The following is a 17,861-nucleotide window of genomic DNA, read 5'->3' as shown; positions in this document are numbered from 1 at the left end:
AAAGTCCACATGAGACACCCAAAGAACCTAGATAACTTGGAGAAGATCTGCATGGAGGAGTGGGCCAAGATAACTCCAGAAACCTGTGCCGGCCTGATCAGGTCTTATAAAAGACGATTATTAGCTGTAATTGCAAACAAGGGTTATTCCACAAAATATTAAACCTAGGGGTTGAATAATAATTGACCCACACTTTTATGTTGAAGATTTATTAAAATTTAACTGAGCAACATAACTTGTTGGTTTGTAAGATTTATGCATCTGTTAATAAATCCTGCTCTTGTTTGAAGTTTGCAGGCTCTAACTTATTTGCATCTTATCAAACCTGCTAAATCTGCAGGGGGTTGAAGACTACTTGTAGGCACTGTAAATGACCACATGAAAACCCCAAAGGTTAAATTGGAAACAGCATGGATCACTGCCTCACTAGATATGGTCATTTAATATTTTTCAGCTTTTAAATGAGGTTTTATGCATCCAACATATTTCTTTGTATCGCTCCAGACTGAACTTTTCGGGAGTGAGGGGGGATCGCTCACTGACACTTTTTGTCTTGTGCGCTCTTCTTCAACCCTCATATTGTATTGTTTTTTCACTCCTACATACTGTATATATAGGATACTAGATATTTCAAAATTAGTTCATATTGTCATTTACAAGGGGTAATTGAAATTCATGCATCAAGTTTTTTCCCACCACAGATGTATAATTTTTCACTTATAGAAGTAAATATTACACTAATATTGAGTTCTTTTGGTAATACATCATTTGTTGTCCCCTGCTTTAGGTTTACTCTACTTATATCTGCATTAAATATTCAGTATGTTTTGGGGGGGTTACTTTTTAATAATAAACAAATTGCCATAATCATTATACTGTAATTCAGATAATGTCTATTTTGCTGTTTTAATCCTTTCTCTCAAAGAGTTAAATATTCACCTGAAAATAATGGAGTGTCTTAAATGGGTTGTCCAAGATTGGAGTTAAAATCTGTAATCACTTTATGTGACTTGTGAATCCTGACAGCGTGCACACTGCACACGCCAGAATTCTCTGATGCTTTATAGAGCAAGTATCAAATTGCATATTTCCAGGCACAATATGAGTAAATATGTCTGGCCTTATTCATTTAGCTTCTGTTAAGTGAAGCCTCACATGTGTAGTCGACACGCTTGTATTCAGATCAGGCAACTGTCAGCTCCCTTTACCAGCACTGGAGAATCCTGACAGTGTGCAGTGTTTGCACTGTAAGGAACCACAAGTCTGCAGTAACATATGATGATGACAGACTTTAATACCAAGCCTAGACAAACCCTTTACCCCTTCAGGCACTGGTCGTTTTCTGTTTTTACGGTTTTTTTTTTTGCTCCCCTTTTTTTAAGAGCCGTAACTTTTTTATTTTTCTGTCAAGCTTGCCATTTGAGGGCTTGTTTCTTGCGGAACAAGTTGTACTTTTAAATGAAACCATACGTTTTACCATATAGTGTACTGGGCAACAGCAAAAGTGTGGAAAAACTGGAAAAAAAGTGTGATCGCATTTTGGGATATTTTATTCACCATGTTCATTATATGGTAAAACTGATATGTTGTTGTGATGCCTGAGGTTAGTGTGAGTTTGTAGACACTAAACATGTATAGGTTTACTTTTATCTAAGGGGTTACCCGTTCTCATTTTTTGGGATCTATGTCAAAGTGATAGCTAATTTTTGCGACTCGAGCTGACATTTTTAATGGTATGATTTTTGCACAGATGCTACATTTTGATCACCTATTATTGCATTTTGAGTAAAACTTGCAACGACCAAAATACTTAATTTTGGCGTTTGGAATTTTGTTTCCGCTACGTCATTAATAAGATTCATTGATTTTATATATTGATAGATTGAGAATTTCTGAATGTGGTGATACCAAATATGTGTATAGTTTTTATTTTTTTAACCCTTTAATTTTCAATTGAGTGAAAGGGAGGTGATTTGAACTTTTAGTTTTTTTTGCTTTTTTTTTTTTTCCTTTTTTAACACTTTTTTAAAACTTTTTTTTTTTTTACTAGTCCCCTAGGGGGGGTTATATAGATTAACAATCCGATCGCTCTCTGCCCTATCTGTAGATCTCAGCTACAGAGCTGAGATCTGCAGATACGCTGCTTTACTCTCCCTGCTGGCACTATGCTGGCACTGAGAGGAAGTGACACATGTTAGCTACAGGCGTCATCACATGACCCTGTGCAAGCATGGCAATCACCGAAGGTCACGTGATCATTCACGTGACATCCGGTGGGGGCGGCGGTAAGTGAAAGTAATGGCCGCGCGCATATACATCTCGCTGCCAGACTTTGGCAGTGAGATGTAAGCAGTTAAATGTTGCAGGTGGAATGCGATTTCACTCGTAACATGCAGGCACACATGTCAGCTGTTTAAAACAGCTGATATGTGCGCGGATCACCGCGACCTTTCCATGGCAGGGGGCGAGGATTAACCTTACACGATCCAAGATGGATAGATCCATCATGGGTCATGAAGGGGTTAATGTCTTATGTGATTTATAAGAATTTATAAATATATATGTTTTGGTTGTTTTAAATTCTTTAATGTATCATTTTGAGGTTCTATTAATTCTAATAGATTATGAACATTTGTTTGTTGGAAACTTGTCAGATGAATCTGTTCTTGTTCTGAGCTGGATTTTTTGCTTTTGAGCAATAAAGTCATAAATATTTTATCTTAAAGGGACCTGGATCTCAGCTTCTTGTGCTGACTGTATTACTGCTGACATCATCTTATCATTAAGTGCTCGTTAAAGAGTCAAGAAGTTTTCAACTAAAATGCATAAAGTAAGTAAAACAAATAAACATGGGAAGTAACCACATACCACATGTGTACAACGTTGCATTAACAAATAAATATTAAAAAGTGCAATTTTTCAGGACTTTGGTAATTGTTTTGCACTTAACATAAATGTGGGATGGAAGCCGTTTTTTTGCAATGAATTGTTCATGAACGACAGATCCAAGCACCGCAATACTCGGCCAAGTAACGTCAACCTGAGCACCCCAATGCTCGATCAAGTATCATCATTATTGAAAATTAATAAAGGATTAATATTATTCTTATTCTTATTATTTTTTATTACAGCCTCCGCTCCACACAGAAGATGCTGAGTGATCCGGCAGGACAGAACTGCGGTCACATGATGGTGGAGTAGACTGGAGCAGCGCTGGAAACGGCAGAAGATGACGACTGGTAAGTAATGTAATACCTTCTACACACATTATTTATTTATTTATTATTATTTATTATTATAGCGCCATTTATTCCATGGCGCTTTACCAGTGAAAGAGGGTATACGTACAACAATCATTAACAGTACAAAATAGACTGGTATAGGAGGAGAGAGGACCCTGCCCGCGAGGGCTCACAGTCTACAGGGAATGGGTGAGGGTACAATAGGTGAGGACAGAGTTGGTTGCAGAGTGGTGTACTGGACTGAGGGCTATTGTAGGTTGTAGGCTTGTTGGAAGAGATGGGTCTTGAGGTTCCTCTTGAAGCTTTCCACGGTAGGGGAGAGTCTGATATGCTGAGGGAGAGCATTCCAGAGTATGGGGGATACCCGGGAGAAATCTTGTACGCGATTGTGGGAAGAGGAGATAAGAGAGGAGTAGAGAAGGAGATCTTGTGAGGATCTGTAGTTGCGTGCAGGTAGATACCGGGAGACTAGGTAACAAATAAGTGACCAATATCCAATATTTCTTATGTCATCTTAAGAGATAGGAAATATCAAGCATCTAAGTTTAGACATGGCCACAAAAGTCAAGAGAAATGTTGATATCCAAACAGTAGATATTTTATTTACCTACAGAATCTTACTCGTAAAATTTCTCATTAGGGTAGAGAAAAAAATCATACTAGACATGTTTTTGATATTTCAACATAATCAAAATTTTATCAATTTAACTACCCCAAAAGAAAATGTTACTGGAATATAAACTCAGGCCCTCTATGAAAATGTACTGAAGCCCTAAAGTATGATGTTTCGACTCTATGAGCCTTTTTCAAAAATTTGATTATTAAAGGAGCAGTATAAATGAGGGCACAAAAAAGTAATATCGTTGTCCGTGTTTGGCCAAAGGCAGGTGTACACCGGCGTGAGGACGGGTTTTTGGGAAGGAGAGAATTGCTGGAAATAATTGATAGAGAACCACTGGAGCTAGAGAGGGTGAGAACATGCTAAGTTTGTCATTTTAGGTATTTTATTGAGTTTGGGGTTCACTCTTCTAAATGTGGACAACCCCTTTAATGTCTGATATTGTGAATCTCTGCTTCTCTCCAACTACAGCAGCCTCTGCACACAATGCTCCCTCTACAAGGGTTACAGCTGTATTCTGTTACACATATCTGTCTAATACCGAACTAAATGCATTAATACTTACAGGATTTTATCACTAAATTCAACAGGAACAAAAACTTTTGTATTTAACATTTCCCATAATGGACTCAAAGAGCAGATAATTATAAAATATTCAAGAAAAAGTATTAAAATAATATGTATAAAATATGAATAAACCAACACATTTTGATGTTTCAGTAATAACTAAATAAATTAATTTAAAAAATAATTATTCTGTACTTTGATAATTGCTTGCACTTAGCAGAATTATCTGATGTATTGGGGGAGAGAAATTAATGTATATACAGGAGCAATGCTGGTTAAAGACAAAGGGTCCGCTGCTCTCACTGACCAAAGAGAAGGGAATCTGGAGGGGAAGAAAGGAAGGTAAAGAAATCTATCTATCTATCTATCTATCCCTCTGTCTATCTATCTATCTATCTATCATTTATTTTTCTTGTTAGAATTCTATATATTATAGAACAGCAAGACATTACAGCAGTATTTTGCTCCTTGTTGGATTTCTATCCTTACAGTGTATTTAGTCATGTTGTGACTTTTCATTATTTTCAGAGAGGGACACGACCCTATAATCAGTGTGTGGAGAGGATTGTGCTGATAGATTCCCTTTCGGGCGTCTCCAGGTAGATATTGAGCAGATGGGTTTGGGTGTTATGTCTCGTGTGATGAGTGATAATGATATAACTGTAGTAAGTCATTCCACAGCAGATAATGACGTCTTTATCAGTGGTGCGATCTGTCACAATAAAGGAAGTTTTGTAGCAAGTTGTCCCTTCACTGGCATTTAAAATAATAAAATCTGAATATTAAATACATTTCCATACTTTGCTTAAGACTAATATTTCTTGATATTTTTAGTCATTGAGAACTATACATTGTGCCGCTCATCTTACCCCAGCCGGCTTTATAATTTCCCCCATAATAAAGTATAAGTGGAGATAAAGGGGATTAATGTTTTAAAATACTTACCAGTCATCATCCTCTGCTTTGCCCAGCGCTGCTCCAGTGTACTCCATCATCATGTAACTGTGCCACCCCCGGTAGACCTCTGATGTCACGATGGTGGGTCCAAGCGGCGATGTGGCCGTATCGGGCGCGAGCAACAGGCTTTTTGTAATGGGGTTAAAAATAATATTAAAAAGGGGAAGAGAAAAATAGAATTAATAAACAAATAAATAGTATGTGATGCCAGTTGTGATGTTCGACTTTGGTATGGCCAGGCACTCCTGGAGGTCCCCAGCAGTTAGTTGGTGATGCACAGTGCCTGACGGTTTTCCTCTTAGCCCCCAAACTAGGGCTGGTTCATGAGGAAGTTGAGTTAGGGATGGCGCAGCCAAGAATAATTCAGCCAGAGACAGGACAAGGAGCTTTTACATTTTACTGGAGCTCTGCAGGACATTTCTCACAGCAATCACATTGATGGTGGTTCTTCCTGCCCTAATGAGAATTTGGTTTCTCTGCTATGTGGTGGTCATGTATTCTTTATGCTATTACTTCGCTACCTGGTAATAGGTATCTTGGAATCCTGGGATTTCCAAGACAAGAAAACTCTGTATCTTAAATCCCTTCTACTGAGCAGGCGACTTGAAACCTAAAGATAAACTCACTATTTCTTCTAGAAGTTTCCAGAGTCAAATGGGTTACTGCGCTCTCAGACATTTTACTGCTTCTTATAAAAAGGCTAATAGCGGTCTGTTAGTTTGCCACTGTCCTTGAAAGTCCTGGTGACCTAGAGCATGATACCCTGCCAATGTGTAGCTGGCCACTCCAGAGGTTTTACCTCAGGACAGAACTGTCTCCACACTACATTCCTCACGTCATCTCACACTGACTTCAACTCCCACTCTCTCTGAATTTACCTCAGACCTAAGCTCCTCCTCTTTTACCTTCTAGGGCACACACATAAGGGGGCTTTACATGCTACGATATCGTTAATGAATTATCATCGGGGTCACGTTGTTAGTGACGCACATTCGGCGTCATTAACGATATCGCAGCGTGTAATACTTACAAGCGACCATAAGCGACCTCAAAAGTGGTGAAAATCGTTCACCATGGAAAGGTCGTCCTAAAACCAAAAATCGGTAATGGTTGATTATCAATGTTGTTCGTCGCTCCTGCAGCAGCACACATCACTATGTGTGACACCGCAGGAGCGAGGAACGTCTCCTTACCTGCCTCCACCAGCAATACGGAAGGAAGGAGGTGGGCGGGATGCTATGTCCTGCTCATCTCCACCCCTCTGCTTTGATTGGCTGGCCACTTAGTGACGTTGCGGTGACGTCGCTGTGATGCCAAACGCACCTCCCCTTTGAAGGAGGGATTGTCTGGCACACACAGCGCCGCCGCCAACCAGGTAAGTGCGTGTGATGCTGCCGTAGCCATAATGTACGCTACGGCAGCAATCACACGATATCGTATGTGCAACGGGGCGGGTGCTTTCACGCTCGATCGTAGCGTGTAAAGCCCCCTTTAAGCTTTGTTTTTATCTCAAGTGAAAAGCCCCAGTAAGGGAGTGTGGGCAAATGTCTGCATGTGGTGAACAGCAGAGAAAACCATATTTCATTATAACTGGCAATACATGTTATACAGATTGAAATACACATGTAGCTATTATTTGTGGCGACTAGGTACCAAGCTTCCACATGGCCGCAGTTCTGACCTGCTGGCTTATTCAGCGCCTTTTGTGTAGGCAAGTGATCCATTTTTCAGTGTTAGAGCTCATTCACATGACCGTTCCGTTTGTCCTAGTCAGTTACTGTTTTTTTGCGGACCTTCTAACAGGACCATCTTTTTAATGTCTTTTGTGTAGGATCGGATGGTACACGGTGGATGCCGTATGTCTGTTCCATTATTATGTAATATGTCCTATTCTGTTCCGTAATAATGGACCGTGACTCAATACAAGTCAATAGGCCCGCAAAATCCCTGGAAGCCACACGGAGGCACTTTCGTGTGACCTCCGTCGGGTGCCCGTGCAGTCTGTGTCCCGCTCCCTGCCAGCCCCGCGGCTGCCCACAGTGCAGTGTGTCACTGTCTGCCCACCCTGCAGTATCAGCAGCTTCTCACACTGCAGTGTGGGCAGCCATGGGGATGACAAGTGCTGCTGTCAGGAGGTTAGATGAGATCATTACTTGCTGTGGTGTTCTCCTGCACTCCTGACGTCAGCGCTGTCACTGCCTGCTATACCCGCCACATTCTCACATCACATCTCGCGGGCTGCCCGAAGCTGCCACTAGCGGTGACATCACAGGCTCCCACGAGTCTTCGCTGTGAATGTGGCGGACAATGGAAGTCAGTGACAGCGCTGACATCAGGAGTGCAGGAGATCGTCACAGCAGGTAATGATCTCATCTAACCTCCTGACAGCAGCGCTCATCATCCCCTGCAGTGACCTGGGCTGACCTATTGATGTAAGCTCAGGTCACAACATTACTCTCCCAGCCAATAGGGAACATTCTGTTCTTCATTGACTGGGACAGTGACTATTGTATGGATTGTCATGGGACCCTCTTATTGGATTACGCCGGATGCAGATTTGATTGTTCTTTTCAATAATTTGGTGAAAGAGGGAATGTTTTGGGGAGTGTTTTTTCAAATAAAACTTTTTTTGTTGTCTATTGTTTTTTAATTACTGACTTGGTTGTGATGTCAGGTATCTGATAGACACGTGACATCACTAACCCCAGGGCTTGATGCCAGGTGACATTACAGATCTGGCATCAATCCCATATATTACCCCGTTTTCCACCGCACCAGGGCAATGTGATGAGATGGGGTGAAGCGCCAGGATTGTCACATCTAATGGATGCGCCACTTCGGGGGCGGCTGTGGCCTGCTATTTTTAGGCTGTGGAGTGTCCAATAACGGTGGACCTTCCTAGTCTGAGAAAACCTGACCACAGCTGTCTGCTTTACCTTGGCTGGTGATCCAATTTGGGGGGACCCCACGTTTTTTCTTTTAAATTATTTATTTAATTTAAAATAACAGTGTGGGGTGCCCTCAGTTTTGGATTACCAGCCAAGGTAGAGCTGCCAGCTGTGGTCTGCAGGCTGCAGCCGTCTGCTTTACCCTAGCTGGCTACAAAAGATAGGGGGAACCCCACGTTGTTCTTTTTTAATTATTTATTTATTTGTTGGTTAAATACAAGGCAAAGTACCCTTTCGTGCCACATGAAAGCCACTAAAGGGTGCCAGCTTAGAATATGCAGGGGGGTGGGACATTATATATGTCTTTCTCATCTAGTATCTATCTATCTATTTATCTAGCTATCTATCCATCTTTCCCTCTATCCATTATCTGTCTATCTATCTATCCCTCTATTCATTCATTCATCCATCAATCCCTCTATCACTCTGTCTCTATATTTATCTATCCATCTCTATATCTACCCATCTATTTATCTGTCTAGCTGCTTCCGTTTTTAAAAAAAAATGGAAGGCACATGGATAACACACTGATTCCACATGGATGCATCCATTAAAAAAATGGACTGTTTTTTGCGGACTGCAAAAACTGAACTGTCATGTCAATTTAGCCTTAAGCCAGGGTCACACTAAACGACAGCGACAACGACGTCGCTGTTACGTCACCAAAATGGTGACGTAGCAGCGACCTTGTAAGTCTCTGTTATGATCGCTGCTTAGCTGTCAAACACAGCAGCCGAAGCAGCGATCATAACGACAGGCGTCGCTGTGCTGCAACATGTGCAGAGAGCAGGGAGCCGCGCACACTGAGCGCTGGCTCCTTGCTCTCCTAGCTACAGTACACATTGGGTTAATTACACAATGTGTCCTGCAGCTACATGTGCAGAGAGCAGGGAGCTGCGCACACTGCTTAGCGCTGGCTCCTTGCTCTCCTAGCTACAGTACACATCGGGTTAATTACCCGATGTGTACAGCAGCTACATGTGCAGAGAGCAGGAGCCGGCTCTGGCAGCGTGAGAGCGGCGGAGGCTGGTAACGAAGGTAAATATTGGGTAACCACCTTGGTTACCCGTTGTTTACCTTGGTTACAGCTTACCGCAGCTGCCAGATGCCAGCTCCTGCTCTCTGCTCGCTTCATTTCGTCGCTCTCTCGCTGTCACACACAGCGATCTGTGCGTCACAGCGGGAGAGCTACAACAAAAAAATGAAGCTGGACATTCAGCAACGAGCGGCGACCTCACAGCAGGGGCCAGCTCGTTGCTGGATGTCACACACAGCGACAGTGACGGGACGTCGCTGCAACGTCACAGAAAATGGAAAATTCTGCAGTGATCCTTTAATAAAATGACAGAACGTCTATACAGACATGATGATTACATGATATTCTGTATTATTATTTATTTTTCTTGTAGGTAAATCCTCAGAATGGATCCTTATGATTATAATCTGACCACATCTAATAAAACTATGAAGAACTACAAATGGTAACTTTATATTTTTAAGGCTTTATTTCACTGACATATCAGTGCAGACTCCATTCACATCTATATCCGAGCCTCCCCCCGATTACATCAATATTCATAGGGATAAATCAGCTCCACCTGCAGCGCCATTATTCCTACCACAATGATGGAAACTCTCAGTAACCCATCATACCCCTCTACACGTCAGTGTCGTCCATCAGGCGTCAGTGGTGTTTGAGGAGCAGAGGATTCGGCTGTGTATTGTGACTCCTGTATAATAACATGGCATATTTTCCTGTAAAAAAACCACAAAACCCTACAGTTCCGGTGTTTGATTTTTTTTTTTGTTTTTTTTTATTCAGCATAAACTGACCTGTCTTGCAAATTTTAAAACCACAACATGTTGTCTTGCGGATACACTAAATTTTATGTGCAGAAAAAACACATATACATCCGGCATCATTAATGATATCGCAGTGTGTGACACTTATGAGCGACCTTAAACGATCGCAAAAGCGGTCAAAATTGTTTGCCGCGGAGAGGTCGTCCTGAAACAAAAAATCGTTTTCTGCTTATTAGCGATGTTGCTCCTCGTTTCTGCGGCAGCACATATCGCTGTGTGTGACACCGCAGGAGCAACGAACATCTCCTTACCTGCCTCCACCGGCAATGCCGAAGGAAGGAGGTGAACGGGATGTTACGTCCCGCTCATCTCTGCCCCTCTGCTTCTATTGGACGGCTGCCGTGTGACGTCGCTGTGACGCCACACGAACCGCCTCCTTAGAAAGGAGGCAATTTGCCAGCCAGAGCGACGTCGCAGGGCAGGTAAGTCCGTAGGACGGGGGTAAGCGAGGTTGTGCGGCACGGGCAGCGATTTGCCCATGTCACATAACCGACGGGGGCGGGTATGCTCACTTGTGATCTCGCTAGCAAGATCGCAGCGTATAAAACCCACTTAACTCCTTCTATGCCCTTGCAACTCCAAATTAATAAGATTTGTATTACAAACACATGGAGAAATCAATACAGCACACTCCATCTATAGTGTACTGAAAGTTACAGCATATTGTGGCTGAATTGTATTTTACTGTCATTTTTATACTGAATCGCCATTGTAAATTAGCATTCTCTACATGGCTTATTTTATATGTAAGTCTTTACTGGTTCTATTGAGGAATAGGATTATTAATGGGTTTTTGGTTTTCTACATGCTATTTTTAAAATTCTTTGTCAGTGTTTTGCTTCTTGTTGAGAAAGTATCATATATTGTGTTGCTCCCGGTCCTCTGTGCATACTTTCTATTCTCTGCTTAGCGGTAATGTAAAGGTGCAGCTCCGCTGGGGCAGGGTTAGGGCCGCCGGCTGCTTCAGCATCGCTGTACCGTGTATCACATCCCCTGTGGTCACAGCACAGCTGCACATTACAGATTATGATGAGTCCGCAAGGGATTGTAATCATGGTATAATGCAGCTTGGGCAACTGGCGGATGTGTGGCCCCAAATAGTAACTAGACAACTGGCACAGGGGACATCTGCTCATCCACCCCCATGGCTCAGCCTTTCCATGTAAGACAGACATTAAAGGGGTTTCCTAGCTAAAGTGGTAAGTTTTCAGTTACTGTATGTGACTGCAGACTTGTAAATCCTTGTACTGTACAATACAAGAATTAACTGGTGTCTGAGATGGGAACGGCAATCACATGACCGCAGTTGTGCATTATGCATATCCCCGGCCAGGATTCAAGTATTGGGCATGGCCTCGCTCTAAACAAAATGTATAGAGCAAAGCCGTGCCAACTGGATGGCCACGTCAACTAGTCAGACTCATCTACTACATAATGTACATTTTCAGTTGGTTTCTGCATAATGCACAATTGTGATCAAGTGACCGCCGTTCTGAGCTCAGAAACCGGCATTAATGAAAATATAAAGTGTTATCTTTTCTAAGTAATACATTATTTTGTCTTTTCAGGTCATTTGATGCATACAATCACTTATCATATGATATAATTGTACAGAAGGTGTCAATCACATTATACAGCATCATATTTGCTCTCGGGATTATCGGTAATGGATTAGTCATCTGGATTGCCGGATTCAGGATGAAGAACACAGTCAGTGCCGTGTGGTTCCTCCACCTGGCCATCGCGGACTTCCTGTGCTGTGCGTCTGAGAATTCATGATTGGGTTGCATATTTCTCATTTAACACAGATATTTCACATTGCATAGTGAACATTATTCTGTTTAATCTAAACATGACCACCAGTGTTCTCCTCCTGACGGCCATGAGTATTGACCGCTGGGTGTCCGTCATGTGGCCATTCTGGGCCAAAGTCCATAGAACCTGTAATGTGGTGAGAATCTCTGCAGCGATCATCTGGGGGCTGAGCCTCATTGTAGCGGGTGTACTGGATTACGTATATGAACACTATGTAAGCAATCTACATGAATGGTGCCTATTTTATGAATACACAATTCCTTATAACCCAGAGTTACATCACACCATGCAGCTAATCAGATTAGTTATAATGTGTGTGATCCCTTTTCTCATCATCGTCACCTCTTATGTCACCATTTTCTACAAGATTAGAAAAAGTAAGAGATCCCAGAGATCTCAGAGATCCTCCAGGATCATCACCGCTGTTATATTGTGTTTCTTCATCTGCTGGTTTCCATATTACATCTGGACACTAACACCCATGTATGATATACCTTTTTCTTTATTCCTTGCCTCACCTACGATTGCTAGCAGCCTGGCTTGTGTTAACAGTTGCATGAATCCAATCATTTAGGTATTTATGGGACCGGGTTTCCGACAAGGTTTCTTCAGATCCATCCCCGCCAGGGTAGAAAGAGCCTTAAGTGAACATCCTAATGACCTGTGCAGAGAAGGAGAAGATGCGGGAAATACTCGCTCTACTGATGTGTAATATATATTCCTGTATCTCCTGTATGTGACTCCTATTAACCCCTTGGAGATTTGTCCATTTTTAATTTTTTTCACTTTCTTTCCTTCCTCCTCTCATTCAAGAACCAGAACATTTTATTTTTCATCCTCACAACCTTAGGCCTCTGCCACACTCACGTGAATTTCACGCACGTGCCGAGAGACACGTATTTTCCCTGCGTGTTGTGTGCAGGTAAGTACGTGTCTCTGGTACGTGCGTGACACGTGTGTTCTACGTGTGCTATCCGCGATAGCACACGTAGAATCAGTAATTATTATACTCACCTGGTCCTTCCTGATGTCCGCGCTGCTGTCCGTGGTGCTGATCTTCGGCTCCAGCTCTCCCGTCTCCCCGCTGCTGCTGCTGCCAGGCTGTGAAGTGAATATTCAATGAGAATAATGAGCGGCGGTCGGCAGCAAGAGGCAGCAGCGGCAGAGACTGGAGGGCTGGAGAAGGTGAGTTAATGTTTTTTTTTTTTTTCACTGACATGTGTGTTTTCTCCGGCGCGTGTCACACGGGACCGCATCCACACTACACCCGTGTGGTACGGGTGCGGGCCGTGTAACACCCGTGCTGCCGGAGAAAACACTGACATGTCAGCGCTTTGAAAATCGCACACACGTACAAACGCACACGGACACACGTTCCGTGTGGTTTTACGTGTGTGTGCCTGCTACCATAGGGTAGCATTGGTTAAAGTGTCTCCGTGCCGCCGGTACGTGTAAAAAATGACAAACACGTGCCGGCAGCACGGATGTGTGGCACAGGCCTTACAAGGGATTGTTTTTTGTAGTATAAATTCTCATTTTTAAAGTCGTCCTTCATTTTGCCATATAATCTGCTGAAAATGGATGAAAATAAATCTTAAATTAAGTGAAATGGTTAAAAAAATCTGTAATTCCTCCATATTTCTTTGGGTTTTGTCTTTACTGTATTGTTGTTACCCGGCAGTGCGATTTCCCCGAACATTAAACCTATGGTAATTACAGATGAGAGGATCGATCTGCGGGGGATGGAGTTAGTGTCACATTTACTGTAATTCACATGAGTTTAACCCCTTCACAGTCCTGCTTTTCCCTCTTTTTCAATTTTGTTTTTTCTCCCCTACTTCATAGAGCCATAACTTTTTACTTTTCCATCAATATGGCTATATGAGAGCTTGTTTTTTGTGGTACGAGTTGTACTTTTGAATGACACCATTCATTTTACCATATTGTGTACTGGAAAATGGGGGAAGAGAAATGCAGTGCAAAAAGTGCAATTTCATAATTGTTTCTTTTTATTATTATTTATCATGTTTACTATATTGTAAAACTAATCAGATTATGATTCTCCAAGTCGGTACAAGTTCGGAGATAGCAAACATGTATAGTTTTTTTTTATAGAATTGGTAAAATAAATATAGATTTTTGTCCCTCCCCAAAATAATGGGGCATTTGTCGTTATTTTACGAGAACAGTAATGTTCTCACTTTTCAGGATCTGGGGCTGTGATGACTTATTTTTTGAGACCTGATCTGATTTTTTTACTGATACCATTTATGAGCCTGCATCAATGGCAGGGAAGCGACCTTGATATACCAGTACATAGAAAGTCATAAAGTTTTAATGAGAACTATTCATAGTAGGAGGATAGGGGTAGTAGTCTGCTCTGCTGGTAATGGAATCAAGAAATCCAGAGACCGTATTCAGGATAGGACAATGCGATTCTTTCTCTTCACGCTTTGATGCTTAAACAGCTTCTTCATCAGGTTCTCCTGATCCAATCCTGAATACGGTCTCTGTATTTCTTGATTTTATTACCCGCAGTGCAAACTACTACTCCTATCCTCCTACTATTTGGTTTCCATGGTGGGATTTCCCTACCAGAGCGTTCTGCAGCAGATGTCATACCTTCCTTCCTCAGTTGTGGATTAAACAACCCCAATAGGTGAGCAATTCCCTTACTCCTCTCCTGGATTAATCTCCGGCGGATAATACCCTATTGCTCTTGGTGTTCTCTTCTCCTAATAGGAACAATTTAATTTACATTTTATCTGATCTCTGACTAAAGTATTAAATAATCGCAGAGAAACGTCCCCCTCAGTCCTGGAGAAGTAGTGGACAGCCGGAGGTCTCTGACGTCGCTCCAGATACGGTATTATTTCTTATCATGTATCCATGTGTTTTATAAATTCTTCCTCTGCCTTCAGTTCAACTATAAGTACCGCGTCGCCCGGTGTTTCCTCTGTGACCCTTTAAAGATCCTCGTCACATTGTTCTTTTATTTTCCCAAAAATGTAATAAGTGATGGAAATGTCCAATTTACCCCAAAATGGTATCAATAAAATTATCAGCTCACCGCACAAACAACAAGGTTCACATCAAATTTGCTACTGTTCTAATTGTTCTGATCTGGAGAATCCTGTTTTTAAGTCATTTTTTGCTAAATATCGATCACCGCAAAAAAAAAAAATACCCCAAAAAATAATGGTTGAATATTATTTCTTTTACACCACTTACATTGTTTTTTCCTTTACATTAAATGCTACAATTAATGTTTTACACTAATACTAGAAGTCGTTCAGCAAGATAAGAAAGATCTTGATCCACAAAAACAAGTTACATTGATGGAAAAATAAAAAGTTCTGGCTTTTTGAAGAAGGAGAGGAAAAAACAAAAACTCAAAACCACAAAATCCAATGTTCTTGATGGAGATAACAGATGTGACAATGTCTATTATGATTAGTTTTCATATTCACAATTTTTAAAAAGGTAAAATTTTAATTTCTTACTTCAAATAAAAATTGTTTATTTTATTCCTTTATTTTAGATTTCGCTAGATAATGTGACCCTGTGATTTCTTATTCTTGGCACTACAGTCACATAGTATTACAGGATATTGGAGAAATCCCGGCCTCTTCTGAAGATCAAACAGTGACTGATCCTCTCAGGAGAAGCAATATGGCCGCGATGGCGAGTGACATCCCATAATAATGTCACCTGGGAAGATTCACTGCACTAAATGCCAAAGTCACACACCCCAGATTTGTATATGATATATATATATATATATATATATATATATATATATATATACATACTGGTATATAAATATATGATAACTAATATGTTTATGGACATAACATTCTGTTTATAGTTGTGTTTCTTCTAGAGGTAATATAATCTCAGACATTTATACAGTATTCACAGGACGGGGGACCCCAAATTCCAGTGCAGATGTTGGTCCCGAGGTGGGACGTATCCTGCACCATGAGAATATGACATTACCTATATATGTTACATGCTTTTCTGCTCTCGTTTTAAAATGTTCTCCCATATATATTCTTATATCTCTGTAACTGGAATTGTATTTCATAAATGTCAAAACGAATATTATGAACAAAATGTCTTAGATGTATAAATAAGTTACAATAATAAAAAATATAATAAATAAAAGTCAAAAGTAAAAGTCATCAATAAATGTTAAAGTCGACTTTGTAACCAATGTGAGAATTATAAATATTTTTTTAATGTAATATCCATTCTACATTATGTTCTGAGAGATGTGATAATTAATAAAAATAAATTGATAAAGCAAAATTTTAATTCTCCTATACACATGAATTTTACCTGGAAATGAATGAATGAAAACGGACTGTATGGTAGGATACCCAGGAAGACCCCACTTCTTACCCCGAGACATAAAAAAGCCAGGCTGAAGTTTGCCAAAACTTACCTGAGAAAGCCTAAAATGTTTTGGAAGAATGTTCTCTGGTCAGATGAGACAGAAGTAGAGCTTTTTGGGAAAAGCCATCAACATAAAGTTTAGAGGGAAAAAAAAGAGGCATTCAAAGAAAAGAACACGGTCCCTACAGTCAAACATGGCGGAGGTTCCCTGATATTTTGGGGTTGCTTTGCTGCCTCTGGCACTGGACTGCTTTATCGTGTGCATGGCATTATGAAGTCTGAAGACTACCAACAAATTTTGCAGCATAATGTAGGGCCCAGTGTGAGAAAGCTGGGTCTCCCTCAGAGGTCATGGGTCTTCCAGCAGCACAATGACCCAAAACACACTTCAAAAAGCACTAGAAAATGGTTTGAGAGAAAGCACTAGAGACTACTAAAGTGGCCAGCAATGAGTCCAGACCTGAATCCCATAAAACACCTGTGGAGAGATCTCAAAATGGCAGTTTGGAGAAGGCCCCCTTCAAATCCCAGGGACCTGGAGCAGTTTGCCAAAGAAGAATGGTCTAAAATTCCTGCAGAGCATTGTAAGAAACTCATTGATGGTTACCGGAAGCGGTTGTTCGCATTGATTTTGTCTAAAGGTTGTGCCACCAAGTATTAGGCTAAGAGTGCCATTACTCTTGTCTGGCCCATTTTTGGAGTTTTGTGTGAAATGATCAATGATTTGATTTTTGTTTCATTCTCTTTTGTGTTTTTTCATTGCAAGCAAAACAAATGAAGATAATAATACCAAAGAATTTGTGATTGCAATCATTTTCAAGAAGAAACTGAGTATTCTCTGAAAGAATTGCAGGGGTGCCAATACTTTTGGCCAGCACTGTAGGCAAGGTATAATGCAGAGCAAGAAAGGAAACGGAAAAAATAGTTTGATAATTAAAGAAAAAAATTCCCTCACACTAGGATGGTTTTGTTTCTTTCGATGCCATATTAGAAATTCTCATCAAGGCAAATAAATACAAAATACATTTCCAAGTGTTCACTGTGATACTCCAATATAGATATTACTAACAAATACTGTCCATTTGTAGTGTATGAGACGAGACACTGCACAGATTGAATTCAGCACCATGTATTTCTCCATACTGGCAGAAATATGGGAAAAATCCCAAGAAGGGAAAGAAAAATAAAAATTACCGTATTTTTCGGACTATAAGATGCACTGGACCATATGATGCACCCTGGTTTTAGAGGAGGAAAATAGGAAAATAACATTTTAAGCAAAAAATGTGGTCATGACACACTTATGGGGCGAGGATCTGCTGCTGCTGACACTGTTATGGGGGTAATGTCCCCAAATTCTCTACTAAGGTACCCCATCCTGATAATGATCCTCCTGCCTTGTATATGATCCCCATTCTTGTATACATGTCCCTCATCCTAGTATATATTCCC

General features: G+C 41.0%; 1 pseudogene; it reads left to right on the top strand.

Moving 5' to 3' along the window:
* The first annotated feature begins 3,173 nt into the window (after positions 1-3,173).
* Positions 3,174-16,392, top strand: LOC142256422 (C3a anaphylatoxin chemotactic receptor-like; annotated as a pseudogene).
* Positions 16,393-17,861: the final 1,469 nt, after the last annotated feature.

This window comes from Anomaloglossus baeobatrachus, chromosome 11 (assembly GCF_048569485.1).
Source record: "Anomaloglossus baeobatrachus isolate aAnoBae1 chromosome 11, aAnoBae1.hap1, whole genome shotgun sequence".
NCBI lineage: Eukaryota > Metazoa > Chordata > Amphibia > Anura > Aromobatidae > Anomaloglossus > Anomaloglossus baeobatrachus.
Note: the sequence above shows the minus strand (reverse complement) of the source record. Positions and strands in the feature narration are given on the sequence as shown.